The sequence below is a fragment of the Panthera uncia genome, chromosome D1, assembly GCF_023721935.1.
Source record: "Panthera uncia isolate 11264 chromosome D1, Puncia_PCG_1.0, whole genome shotgun sequence".
Lineage (NCBI taxonomy): Eukaryota > Metazoa > Chordata > Mammalia > Carnivora > Felidae > Panthera > Panthera uncia.
In genome coordinates this window covers 99,994,412-100,008,733 of record NC_064808.1, presented here as the reverse complement: position 1 = coordinate 100,008,733, position 14,322 = coordinate 99,994,412, and the positions used below count along the sequence as shown (strand labels likewise).

At 46.1% G+C, this 14,322-nt stretch overlaps 1 long non-coding RNA gene across 1 annotated transcript in view; it reads right to left on the bottom strand.

Moving 5' to 3' along the window:
- LOC125909714 (uncharacterized) overlaps positions 1-13,829 on the bottom strand; it is a 25,370-nt gene extending 11,541 nt beyond the window's left edge. The window contains exons 1-2 of the long non-coding RNA XR_007453764.1: positions 13,739-13,829; positions 11,197-11,287 (exon numbers count right to left, since the gene is read on the bottom strand). This is a non-coding gene — a long non-coding RNA (uncharacterized LOC125909714). The remainder of the gene's footprint in view (positions 1-11,196; positions 11,288-13,738) is intronic.
- Positions 13,830-14,322: the final 493 nt, after the last annotated feature.

Sequence of the window (14,322 nt, the reverse complement as noted above, 5' to 3'; positions counted from 1 at the left end):
GGAAGGAAGGAAGGAAGGAAGGAAGGAAGGAAGGAAGGAAGGAAGGAGGAAGGAATTCAACCAGGGGCACCTGGATGGCTCAGTCTGTTAAGTGTCGGACTTGAGCTAAGTGTCTGACCTTGGCTCAGGTCATGATCTCACAGTTTGTGAATTTGAGCTGCACGTCAGGCTCTGTGTTGACAGCTCAGAGCCTGGAGCCTGCTTCCGATTCTGTGTCTCCCTCTCTCTCTGTTTCTATCTATCTATCTCTCTTTCTGTCTGTCTCCCTGTGTCTCTCTCCCCCACATGCCCTCTCTCACTCTCTCATAACAAACAACGAACCAACCAATAAAACAAGAATACATGAATACTCCCTCAATGCAATAAAATACATCTTTCTGAACCTGAGTTTAATGTGGAAACATCAGAAGCATATCCATTAATGGTAGGAATGCAGAAAAGATGCGCACTATCTCCAGTGATAACTCCATTCGAGAAATCTCACCAATGCAATTAGACTTAGAAAGAAACAGATTTGTAGACATTGGAAAGGAGAAGGCAAAATTTTCACTATTGTCAAATGGGAGGTCCAAACATAAAGTTTCATAAAGAAAAAAATTAGAAAGCAGAATGTAAAAACATTAGAACTAAGACCAAACATATAGTCATATAAATCCATAGTAATGAGCTAAATGTATTTATTAGAAAAAACTTCAGGGGTGCCTGGGTGGCTCAGTTGGTTGAGCGTCTGACTTCGGCTCAGGTCATGATCTCACAGTTCGTGAGTTCGAGCCCCGCATCGGGCTCTGTGCTGACAGCTCAGAGCCTGGAGGCTGCTTCGGATTCTGTGTGTGTGTGTGTGTGTGTGTGTGTGTGTGTGTGTGTGTGTGTTTAGACATTGGAAAGGAGAAGGCAAAATTTTCACTATTGTCATATGGGAAGGTCCAAACATCTAATGGGGAATAAAAACACCAAATAAACCATCATGAGCAGTAAGAGAACTCACTAAGCTGGTGGGTACAAAACTCGTATACAGAGCTTTCAAGGAAGCAAACAACAATCTGAAGGCTGAAGAGAAGATAAGACTCCATTTACAACAGCAAAAAATACACATATGGATAAAGATGAAATACCAAGTAATGAAAATTAATGATAGATGTGCAAGACTAGTGTGAAGAAAACTAAAAAACACAAAAGAAGGCTTGAACGAATGACGAGGCATGCTATGGTCTTGGCAACACTCAAGATTATAAAAATGTAAATTCTCCTCAATCTATGAATTAAAATTGATGTAAAAAGTACTGTCCAGCTGTTTTGAAGTTCATGTGGGAAAATGAACAAAAAACCCAGGATACTATGAAAAAAAAAAATAGCAATGAGATGGCACTAATCTTTATATTCAAATACATTATAAAGCTACAAAAATGAAAGCATTGTGATATGGTATATGAATATTCTGACAGATCGTTGGAATAGTATAGAAAGACCAGAAATAAACCCAAATCACTTGGGGAATTAATACATTATGAAGGAGGCATCTCAAGTCAGAAAAGATAAATTTTTTTTTTTTAATGATGCTGGGAAAATACGATGGAAACCCCCCCAAAGACATTCAATTGTATTCATACAATACCTACATAAGAAGAAATTCCAAATGAGTAACAGTTTTATTTTTTTAATGTTTATTTATTTTTGAGAGAGTGAGTGAGCAGGGAGAGGGGCAGAGAAAGAAAGAGGGGACAAGGGATCTGAAGCAGGCTCTGTGCTGAGAGCAGAAAGCCCCATGCAGGGTTCGAACTCGTGAACCATGAGATTACCCGAGCCGAAGTAAGGGCTTGGGCTCAAACTGACTGAGCTATCCAAGCGCTTCCAAATGAGTAACAGTTTTAAAGGCAAAACTGAGGGGCACCTGGGTGGTTCAGTCGGTTTGGGCATCTGACTCTTGATTTTGGCTCAGGTCGTGATCTTGAGGTGGTTGAATCGAGCCCCATGTCCAGCTCCCCGCTGGGCGTGCAGCTTGCTTCAGATTCTCTTTTTCTCCCTCTGCCCCTCCCTTACTTGCACTCCACTCTCTCTCTCTCAAAAATAATTAAATAAAAAATAAATGCAAAACGGATACCTTAGTGATGCCAGAAGAAAACATGATAGAACTTCTTTATCATGTCAGAGTATGAATGAACTAAAAATGACGCAGATATCAAAAGCCATATAAGAAAAACTAAAAAATTCATTAACAAATGTTTTTAGAGACCGGCATAGCAAAAACCTCCACACGTGAGATAAAAAGACAAAGTAAGAATTGAAAAAATATTTGCAAGTCATACTACAACTCCTTTAGTAAATAAAGGTCCACAAATCAATGAGAAAAAAAAAAAAAAACCCTAAGAACACAATAGGAAAATGAACAGAATTATTTGGAACAGTTTGCTGAAAGGGAAATGTTAATGGGTTTTAGCATAGGGGGGGAAAAGTGCTTAACTGCACACAGTAAGAGAAATGAAAAATAAAACTATGCAGAAGTACCATTTGCTGCCCATCACATTGGCAAATACCAAAATGCTAGCTATCGCTGAATTACTCTCTTAGACCTTATCCCAGTTTACAGTCTCTCCAATGACGTGTTTCCGAACATGTTCACCAGATTCACACAGTGTTGGTGGAAGTGAATTAGTGTAACTTCTGTGGAGCTTAGCAATAGCTAACAAAATTAAAAACACATGAACTCTTTTGACCCAGAAATTCTACTTCCAGAAATTTATCTTTAGCTATACTCCAGCATGAGTGAAATAATGCTTGTAACATTACAAACACTGTAACAGTAAAAGCCTGCACATTAGGAAAAGACTAAAGAAAGTGCCTTTACACTAATGAAAAATTATAGCCAAAAAGTGGGGGTAGAAGTGAACTATAGTGTTAGAAAGTATTATCTCCACTTGTATAATAATAAGACAGAGAGTACAGGTGTTTTCTTGGACATACATAAACTGTCTTAAAAGAATGCCTGAGAAACTAGTAACATTTGTCACTGCCAGAGAGAAAACCTACTTACTTAGAGGACAGTGGTAAAAAGAAACAGACTTTTCTTTATGCACATAATTTTAAATGTTCTGAATTTTGAACCACTCGAAGGCTGTACCTATTCCATAAACAGATCAAAACTGTTAGTAATTCTTCCACCTGGATTTATTGAGTGCTTTCTATGTTCAGTGCCCTTTGAAGATGTTGCAAGCCTGATTCCTATATTACCCTTACAATAACCTTATAAAATATCCTTCTTTCCAGGATGAGGAGACCAAGGCATAGAGAGTTTAGATAGCTTCCCTAACATCACAGAGCTTACCTAACATCACATCGAAAGCACCCAGCACCTGAGCCAGGATAGAACCCCAGTATTTCTACTAGAGAAACTCAGAAGCCCCAGCTGTTTGCCACTGAGGTACACATTCTGTCTGGACCACATTTATTTGTGGAATGCCTACAAAGTGGATGGTGTATTAATACAGATCAACCTTGTCCTTTCCAAGAAGTCCCTCCTTTCCGGGCACCCAAACTCCAAAGCAATTCCTCTGGTGGGTGCTATACTTTCTGCGCCCCCTGTAGACAGGTGCTGGGGCAGCACGAGACAGTATTATCCTTATCTCTTCCTCTTTCGCCCTCCTATTTCCCCTGCACCAAATCTCACATTTGTGACTTCCTAAGCCCCTCTCCCGTGTCTCCCCCTGGTCCTCATTCCAACTGCCTTGGATCCTTTCAGGCTGCCATCAAATCATAGCTATGTTTTGGCACAGTCTCCTTATTCAGTGGGTAGCGGCCAGAATGATGTTTTCCCCATTGTATTATTTTCTACACAAGTAAACATGTTTTATCACCGAAAATTTTAAATGCATTTATGCACAAAGAAGATGTCTTTCTAATGCTCTCCCTTGGTCTCAAAGGATTAGGGCATGACAGACGAGCCTTCAGGTTCTAGGTTTTCTTTGCTCATCTCTTCCTTCTAGACGTGTGGAACAAGGAACTACCTCTCATTTTCGGGTGGTGTCAAAACATTTCTTCTCTCTGGGCCTTGCCACACTCTATCTCCTGTGTTTGGAATCCCTAAACTGCAAATCCACCCAGTCAACTGCCATTATTGCCCCAAAACTCAGCTCCAGTGTTCCTTCCCCAGGGAAGCCTTCTTTGCCCCCCAAGTCTGACTCAAATTTCTCTCCTCTTTGACCCTGGAGGATCCAAGGCAACACTCAGCCCAGGTACAGGTCACACACATGATAGCATTATCTGCCTGTCTGTAGCCAGTGATCCGTGGGCTCCTTGAGAGCAGGGCTGGTGTCTTGCCCATCTTGGTATGTTTGCTCACGATCTGCACAGTGCCTGGTACTGGTTGGAGTGACTTACTACTTATTGAATAACTGACTGAAATATGTTAAAGCTACATGTACCTCCCAGGACTGCTCTTATTTTCTAGACTTTGCCTCCTCAAGTCCCCACTGCGCCACAACTCCCGAGGGTTACCCCCTGGTACAGTCCCCTCCCACAGTGATGCCGGACTTGGTCATGTGACTTGCTTCGGCCAGTGGGACTTTAGCAAGCATGATGCAACCAGAAGCTGGATTAGTGCTTGTACACCGGGGCTTGTCCTCTGGGAACGCACCCTCTTGGAAGCTGCCTGCCATGTTGTAGAGAAGCTTAAACTACTGAAAGATGGGAGACCACGTGGATGAGGGAGGACAGGTCATCTTGGATGCTCCAGCGCTATCTGGCCCCCAAGTGAACGTGGCCTCATGAGTGATCTCAGCTGCATCTTGTAAAATAAAAACCTCCCAGCTGGGCCCAGTCAACACACAGAACTACTAGATATAAGGCGTCACTGTTCATTTCAGCTATTTGTTCTGATAGTTTTGGGGTGATTTTTTGAGCAGCAACAGACAACTGAAACAGGCCAATGGAAACTACCATGCTCATGACTTCCACCATGGCAATACAGCCTCCCCGGTGCCCTGGCTGGTCACTGCAGCTGCCCCATATGCCAAGGTCATTTGCTGGAACCATTCATCGTCTGGGTCATTTGCAGGCTGCCAGAGCCCAAGTGAGAAAATTGGAGCCCCCAAATCAAAGCAGAGCCATAGTATAGAAACATGGGAAAGAGCCCCAGCTGTGTCTGAGTGTGAGAGGTGTTTGTCAGGGAGAAGAACGAAAGAACAGGCCGTGCTTGACATGGCCTTCCTCTGAACCTCCTCACAAGGACACTTGGCCGTGAAAATGCATTAACTACAGCCTTCCAGGGCTTTTGATGTGAGAAAAAACAAAGTCGTTTTCTGTACCACCCACTCCATGCAGAGACCCAAGGGGGATATCCTGGGCTCTGGCCCCTGCTCCCTTTGTCCAGCATCCCTTTGGGCCAGGATTTCAGCTTATGGGCAGAAGGAGATGAGCCACCAACCCAGAAAGAAAACAGCAGATCTAGGAGCTCTGAAAAGCAGGGGGCCCTAAATGAAGGGATGTCTCCTGTGGGTTTATACACAGTATCCTCTCCTCCGAGATGAAGCTAGATTCCCTTTTGATGCCTCGTGGTTCTTACCTCAATTGTAATTAAATTGTTTGTAGTGACTCTCCCCCAGTAGAAAGCTCCTCGAGACCAGAGATTGTATCTGCCCTACTCCACATGGTAACTACTTTGCCCAGCACACAGCATGGCACACAGTCGGTACTCAGTAAGTAGCTTGGGCTGAATGAATGAACACATTATGCATATGCATATAGGGCTTCTTAACCCTGATGCCGATGATGACCCAGTCTCCCACCTCTGTGCTTCCGCGCAGGCTGTTTCTGGGCTGGAACTCCCTTCTCTCCTCATCCATCTGGCCTCTTTGCTAGCTCTGGAGACATGAGTTAGTTCCAAGCCTCTCTGATCCTCAATTTGCTCCTTCGTATATAGGGACTAGCACCCTCCCTTGCAGAGAGAGTACAGGCTGAGATCAGAGGATGCCTAAACATGCCTGGCACACACTCAGGGCTCATGGGTTTTTTTGTACTAATCCTATAACTGGGGCTATAGCTTCTAGCTCCTCAAGGAGGGCTCCCTGGATCAGCGGTATCCTGTCACCTGAGTGCTTATTGGAAATGCAAAATCTCAGGGGTGCTACTTGGCTCTGACTTCTGGCCAAGATGTCTGTGACCATTTCTCTGTGCCATGTTCTCTGCCCTGGGTGCTGAGAAGCCAGAAGTTATCTTGAGAGTCACCCTTATCATGAGAGCCCATAGGGGAGCAGGGCTATGTTTCTCAGACTTGAATGTGCATACATATTTCCCGGGGATATTGTTAAAGTGCAGATTCTTTTTTTTTTTTTTTTTTTAATTTGAGAGAGGAGAGAGCGTGTGAGTGGGGGAGAGGGACACAGGGAGAGAGAATGAGAGAGTGATTCTTTTTTTTTTATGTTATTTATTTTTGAGAGAGACAGAGCGAGAGAGAGAGTGAGCATGAGACAGACAAAAAAAAAGATTCTTTTTTTTTATGTTATTTTTGAGAGAGACAGAGAGAGAGAGAGAGAGACAGAGAGAGAGACAGAGAGAGAGAGGCTCCTAGGTGTCAGCACACAGCCCGGCATGGGGCTCGAACCCAGAAACTATGAGATCATAACCTGAGCTGAAGTCAGACACTTAACTGACTGAGCCACCCAGATGCCCCAGGGAGAGAGAGAATCTTACTCATACTCAGCACAGACGCTGGAACATGATGGGGGGCTCCGTCCCACGACCCTGGGATCATGACCTAAGCTGAAATCCGGAGTCTGACACTCAACCCCCAAAATGCAGATTCTAACCCAGTATGTCTGCTGAGGGAGGAGGACTGAGATCTTGCATTTCTTTTTTTTTTTTTTTTTTTTTAATTTTTTTTTTCAACGTTTTTTAATTTTTATTTTTAGGACAGAGAGAGACAGAGCATGAACGGGAGAGGGACAGAGAGAGAGGGAGACACAGAATCGGAAGCAGGCTCCAGGCTCCGAGCCATCAGCCCAGAGCCTGACGCGGGGCTCGAACTCACGGACCGCGAGATCGTGACCTGGCTGAAGTCGGACGCTTAACCGACTGCGCCACCCAGGCGCCCCTGAGATCTTGCATTTCTAACAAGCACTCAGATGCCAGGATGCTGAGGATACAGAGAGCACTCTTTGAGGAGCAAGAGGCTACGACACCAATTACAAGATGAGTACCAAAAGGACCACGGGGCAGCCAGGGTGGTTGGTCACCGGAAGTGCCGGTGGACATTGGGGGTGACCGTGGTTGAGGCTGCTCTAGTGAACCCGTCCCCCTGGCTAGTGGGTAGTGGAACCGAACACTAGTGGCTCTAGGGCGCCCCTCTAGAGGCCAAACAGCTGAACTGCAGAGAACGCCTGGAGGATTTCATTTCCTGGTGGTAGTGGTGAGAACCAGCCAGGAAGCCTTCTCCCCGGGAGTTTGCACATTTTCCCAGCTACAAGCCTCTGAGCCTCTTCTCCCTGCCCCAGCACTACAGGGCAGTGGAGAAGAGCACTAATTGCAGAAGGAGGCCAAACGACAAACGTTATTCTGATGAACTGGAGGTCCTCCACAAGCACTACTCCCTAGTTTGGGTATATATTCATTTTTTAAATTCAAGTAAAATATCATATATATATATATATATATTATATATATTATATATATACATATATATGTATATGTATATATATAATATATATCACATGTATATGTATATATATAATATATATCACAAAATATCATATATATCATATATAAAATATATATATCATATATATGACTTATTATTTTTTAAATTCAAGTACTGTTAACTTAGAGTTTTATATTAGTTTCAGGTAGAATCAGGTTTTATCCTGGATCTTTGTGCCAAAAGCCCTTCCTCCTTACGCCAGTAACGAAGGTCGCCTACAGCAGCTCCTTAACATAGAATCACTCTGGCGCCCTCTGGAGGTCACTCCTCCATCCTGCCCCCTCTCGGAGGTCAGCTCCTCTCAACACCGTTGCTCTCTCCTTTTCTTGTGTGTAAGGTCTGACACCCTGAGAAGACTCTAAAGTGACGCCGAGCTGAGTATTACAAAAATCCCCCCAAGAATGGAAATACGTGGAAGGCCTCTCAGCCCACTCCCACAGCATAAAGACAAAGGGAGGAGGTGACAGCCCCCTCCACCCCCACCCACCCCCTCGTCGGCCCCAGCTGTCTGTCTGTGTCAAATGTTCTCAGCAGAGGTTGGGGGCTTCAGCTCCCCACACAAAGAGAGTTCAGAGCTGTCAGTCCCTTTCCCACGATACACTAGGTGCTGAGGAGCAGGTGATAATTGTAGCTCTGTCACCCTTGTCACCTCTGAGCGGGCTGGTTTTTTTTTCTTTCTTTTTTTTTTTTTTTTTCTTTTTCTAAAAACAAATGTTGTACTGCCTGGAAATCAAAGTTGGAGTTTCTGCAGGCCACTGCTCTTTCCGCTGAAACCTGGATAGGGAAATGAGTCCTGAGAGATTTTTGGTTTGACCTCCAGGCAGGCCAGCCAGGAGCACTTCCCTGGGGAGGAGCCCCCTCCCAAAGCCCAGTGCGACCTGGCGTGTCAGATCTCCACCTCCCTCTCTCTCTGTCTCTGAAAGAAAACTATCTTCACCTCTTGATCTCTGTCCTGTGCTTTGTAGAAAACGCACAAGAACTCTCCCTCCACCTTCCTCCCTGCTGAGACCCTTCTCATCTCTGAGGGACTCTCATGCTCTGACCCAACATTTTCGAGGCCACCTCTCCTCTCCAATTTAGATGCTCCCTGCTCTTCTGATGCTTGATGTAGGACTCCACTCTTCAGCCCCACCCTGCCCTCAGGGCACACTATGGGATACCTATGAATGTCTGTGTTAAACGCTAGCAGTGAGACTAAAATATCCCAGAAGCATGTACTCAGATTTTCATACTCAGATTCACACACATAGATGCAAACGGAAACAGTTCCCCATTAGAACAGATGCCGTTGTTCATAATAATAGTATCCCAAGTTAATTATGTTACCACGTGCCACGTACTGCGTTAAGCGTTTACCTACATTATTCCCTTTAGTCCCGGATGCCCTATGAGAGGCCCATATGCCCATATCACCACCTGTATCACCAACCTCTTTACAGGTGGGAAAAAATACAGCGTAAAGATTATAGGAGTCTATCCAAATCTCAGAGCCAATGAAATGTTGAGAAAACACTGGAATCCACGTGTTTGTCTCTAAAAACAAATGGTCTTAACCACTCCTCTACATTGTCTACCTCATACAAAGTCTCCTAACGCTGCGTCACGTAAAATTGCACACACACAGCAGTCTAATTCTTCTCAGAGCCGTACAGTTTCGTATTAGCTAAACACACTCAGGTGGAGATCCAAGTTAAGTCCCTCGCAAGCTGTCACAGAGACAAATCCAAATTCCTAACAAAAATAAAACCCACGGAAATATTTCCCAGTCTAAATTGCCTAATCAATCTTATTGACAACTACTTTTCATTGCAGGACCTATCACTGAGGGAAAAAGCAGCGAACTTTCAATACATTCGTGGCTTGCCTCAGCAATGTAACCTCTCGGAAAGCAGAGGTTGGGGACAGAGCACAACATCTATTTGGAACCTAATTCTGCTCCAACGAGGGTGAATTGCTTGGTGAAAGAACAAGGGAAAAAAACTCCTGAGGAATCGTAGCCAGGTCATCTCACAGGTCACGCTATTCGAGGGGGAGAGGCTGGGCACGGTCTCACGTGTACCTCGGACATTACGAAGGCAGATTACAAAAACCTCTGCAGGAAAGAGGCTGGTCCCATGACTTTATGCGGGAAGACAGCTCTGGAGAGATGACTTTCAAAACTGAAATTCCGACAACCCAATTGCAAATGACTCCGATGTGGGAGAAACGTGGTTGCACGGGATGACACAAACCTTTAAGTATCATGTTAGCAAGGCTGAGAGACCAGAATGAGCCAAGGACAGTGACATAAAGCACCTTCCTGAGGAGAGTCAGAGCAATGAGAACAGAAGGGTCAGATCCACGTCTCAAGGGCTGGGTGTACGACCATGGGTGATTTCCCTAACCTCTCCAAACCTCAGTTTCCCCATCCATAAGATGGGACTAGTAGTTCTTACACTGCAGGTGTGTTGTCAGGATTACATGGAATGATGCATTCAAAGCAAACAAACAAACAAAACCTAGAACTTTCTCAAAAAGTATCTGCTGTCTGGTCCCTCCTATCCTCCTAGCACTAGTGGTTTAACATGAACAAAAGCAGCCCTCTTGAGCTCCTGCATTGCCTCCATCTTCCTATCGTGGACCAAAATCTTCACATTAGGACATCTAGGGGTGCCCGGTGGCTCAGTCAGTTGAGCGTCCGACTTTGGCTCAGGTCGTGATCTCTCGGTTCGTGAGTTCAAGCCCTGCACCAGGCTCTGTGCTGACAGCTCAGACCCTGGAGCCTGCTTCGGATTCTGTGTCTCCCTCTCTACCTGCTCCTCCCCTGCTCACGCTCTGTCTCTCTCACTCTCAAATATAAATAAACATTAAAAAAAAAGAACATCTAGAATGAACACCAATAAGGAGAATTTACCGATCCGCACAGCATGCAGATTGTTGAAATGAAGTTATACCTCTTGACCCAGAAGAATTGTATTCGATGGGTGGAGGATGACACGCAGAGTGCTCCCATGATGTTGGGAACCCTCTAAGACTCCCCTAGTATAAGGAAAGGGACAAAAGGCATGCCTGTTACATAGCAAGCCCTCAATTAAAATTTGTTGAATGTTGTTGTAACGGGCAAGAAACCAGCAAATACCTTAATCTTCCTAAAGGGACAGAAGGTGTGCCTGAGTCCATCCCAGGATAAATTCCAGATCTGCTTATTGAACAGGGAGCTTTCAAGCCTTCGGGAAGAGCTGCCATGGTCTCCAGCATGGGTCCATCAAGAACCCGCTGCACCTGACGTCTCTTGTTTCCTTTTCTGATAGAGTTGTTAGATGAAGAGCAGAAAAGAGCAGTATCTCTGGTTTCACGATTCCAGATGGAGAAGTGGGATGTGATAACAATGCCGTCAGGGGCTTAGTAACTGACGGGACCACCATGTGCAGAGACAGCAGATTAACTGCCTTGGTACCAACCTGGAGATGGGGCTTAGTAACTGATGGGACAACCGTGTATAGAGACAGCAGATTAGCTGAGTAGGTACCAACCTGGAAGCCTCAGGCAGGGCGCTCTTCTGGATCGATTCCAGTCAACCTTTTTCTCACTGTCCTGGGAGAGCACAGATGGATGGCGGGTCAGCTGTGAAGGAAACACAGAGGGCCAATCTTTGTATTGCTAAGGATCCAGCTCCATCACACCAGCTGAATCGTGGTCACAAAACCACTATCGTTTCCACAAAATCTTTCCTTTCTTCACTCTCCGGAGTTCACCTGAGCTCTCCCCCTCGCTTCTCCCCTCGCTCATTCCCTGAATCCCTCCACTTGCCAAATTCACCAGTTTTAACTCCTAAATAATTCTCAGACTTTTCCTCTATGTTCAATCCCACTATTCCTGCCCAAATGTAAGCCCTTATCAGCCAAGGGTTTGGAATCCAGTCAGAGATCCATATTCAAATCCCAGTCTGTGTGACCTTGGGCAAGTTCTTTCATGGTTTGAAATTTTGGCTTCCTTGTAGGCAACATGGGGGGATAATACTAATACCCACCTCAAGGGTTGTTGCAAGATATCTGAGATGATACTTGCAGAGTGCTAAGCATTCAGTAAACACCAATTAGTATTACTGGGCAGTCGGGATGACCTACCAGCTGGTCTATCCACCAGCAGGCCCACCTTCCTGCATCACCTGCCTCTTATCAGAAGGGTGGTCAAATCCAGAACCTATCAATGATTCTGCCCAGAGTAAACACCTTTACATGCATGTGCGTACACACATGCACAGGCACAGATGTGCATGTCACACACACACACGCGCACACACACACACACACACACACACAGCATTGCCCCAGGACACTGTCCTAGCCTGGTACATACAGCCTTCCTGACTTCTCCAACCTGCAGCTATAACTGTCCCCTGGTTCCCCTGCACAGGTGGTTGTTTCTTGCCTTGAAGCTTTTGAGAGATCATTTCCCTCTCCCCGGAATACTTTTGTCTCTTGTCTATTCAGCAACCTTCAACTCATCCATGAAAATGCAGACAGGTGTCTGCCCTCTGGGAAGACCTCTAGGTCCTCTCTCGGTGCCCGACACTTTTCATGCCTATTACAGACATCTTGGAACCTCTACACCCTCCCCTGCAAAACGATGCTTAAAATACCAACCCCAGGGGGCGACTTCATGAGAACTGAGTGAGATAAAATACTCAGCACATCTAGGAGAGTGGACTGCAAGGAGAATGCTGATGGGGCTCAAACCTTTCACCTGCATGTGGTGGGGAAGTGGGGTGCGCACTGTCTAAGGGGAGAAAGCGGGCAATTAGAATGTGAGCCCTGATAATGATAAATAACCAATGAAGTAAGTCTGTCATTCTCTCAGGGCCCCTTCTTCGGGCAATGCATGTGGGCACTGTTTGGCCAAGAGCTATACCAATAGGCAAACATTGTTTCTTCCAAAGGAGGAAGTCTCTTTCTTTCTTTCTTTCTTTTTAACGCTTATTTATTATTGAGAGACAGAGAGAGACAGAGGGTGAGCAGGGGAGGGGCAGAGAGAGAAGGAGACACAGAATCTGAAGCAGGCTCCAGGCTCTGAGCTGTCAGCACAGAGCCCGACGCGGGGCTCCAACTCACAAACCACGAGATCCTGACCTGAGCCAAAGTTGAACGCTTAACCTACTGAGCCACCCAGGCGCCCCAGGAAGTCTCTTTCTTGATCTCATGGATGCCCCGCATTTTGGAAGGACAAAGATGAACACACCTCCCCTATCCCCAGCTCACAGAGCGAAGAAGGGAGTAGGGTGTGGGGGTTAGATGCCTCCCATGGTGCCCCAGCCCATCAAACTACAGCACCTGCTTTAACCGAGGTTTAACCAGCTTGCTTATACCTTGCTTCCCGAGGATGCTGGCAGCCAAGTGGACCGGCCAGAGAAGTGTGCTCACTGCTCGTGATGGCAGGGGGGCACCAGAGAGCCTGGGTCAATCCCAGCAGACAAGCTGGCCTCTCTCGCGCATGCCCATAGGATATTCCATAGCTGTCTGTGCACCAGAGACAAGACCAAAGACCTCCACTTTCTCAGGAGCTTTGAAAACCATATAAGGAATGGACTTCTTTCATTCAAGGCCATGAGACTGGTGCCACTGGGCCAGGCACTAGCTTAGACCAGGTAGGGAAAGAAGTCAGACTTCATCCAAATGAAAAGAAGGAAAAGTGGCCCGTATCAACCCAACGAGCAGACATGCTGTGGACAGGGAGAACAGAGGCACTGGAGGGACAGACTCCTCCACAATAAGCAATGGAGATGTCTGCTGTTCAGGGCAGTCCTGGGGAGCCCAGGACTTGTTTCTGTAAAGCTGCTATGCCCATAGCAAAGGCCTGGGTCGACCCGAGAGGCCAGGACAGCTGCAGATGTACACATGGCAGCCCAGGGCCAGGAAGCACATCCTTATCCAGAAATGGGGGCTGGGCAGCTGGCTCTGACAGAGCCTGGCAGTCCCTCTGGATCTGGCAGTGAGCAGGGCCTGGTAGCCTAACACCCCATCCAAGCAGGATCAACTAGGATTGGTGTCAGTCAAGACACATATCTGATTAACTCACCAACTTTTGAAATTGGTAGAGTTTTTCATCTTTGCTTCACAATCTCTCTCTCCAAACATATCAACCATGTAGGCTACGCCAAGGATAAAATGTTTCTCCCTCTGGGAGATCAACGTACCCCTAGAGGCCAAGTGAGGTCACAAAGCCCAGCCACAGAGATTGCTTCAGTCAGTACTTCCCCGGGCACCCACTGTTTGCCAAGCCCTGTTCCACACAGGAAGGGGAAACCATCAGCAAAGCAGAAAGGGCCCCTTCTCTCTTGGGGCCAACGTCAGGAGGAAGGAAACAAACAATATGTGCTAAATGAATATTATAAAGTGGATTCAGAGTAATAAGGGCGTCCAAGGGTGGCCGTGGGCACTTCTCTAAGCAGGGAAAGAGGTACCTTGGAACTGCGTGAGCAGAAGCAGCTGGTCTTGTAAAGCCCTAGGGAGAAGGAACAGCAAACACAAAAGTCCTAAAATAGGCCCAAGCTTGGCGAGCTGGAAAAGCAGTCAGAAGGAGAGTGTGGTTGCTCCTGATAAGCAAGGGGGGCAGGGCCAGGAGGTGAGGTGAGGGCAAAGAGGCAGACAGTCTGGCAAGGT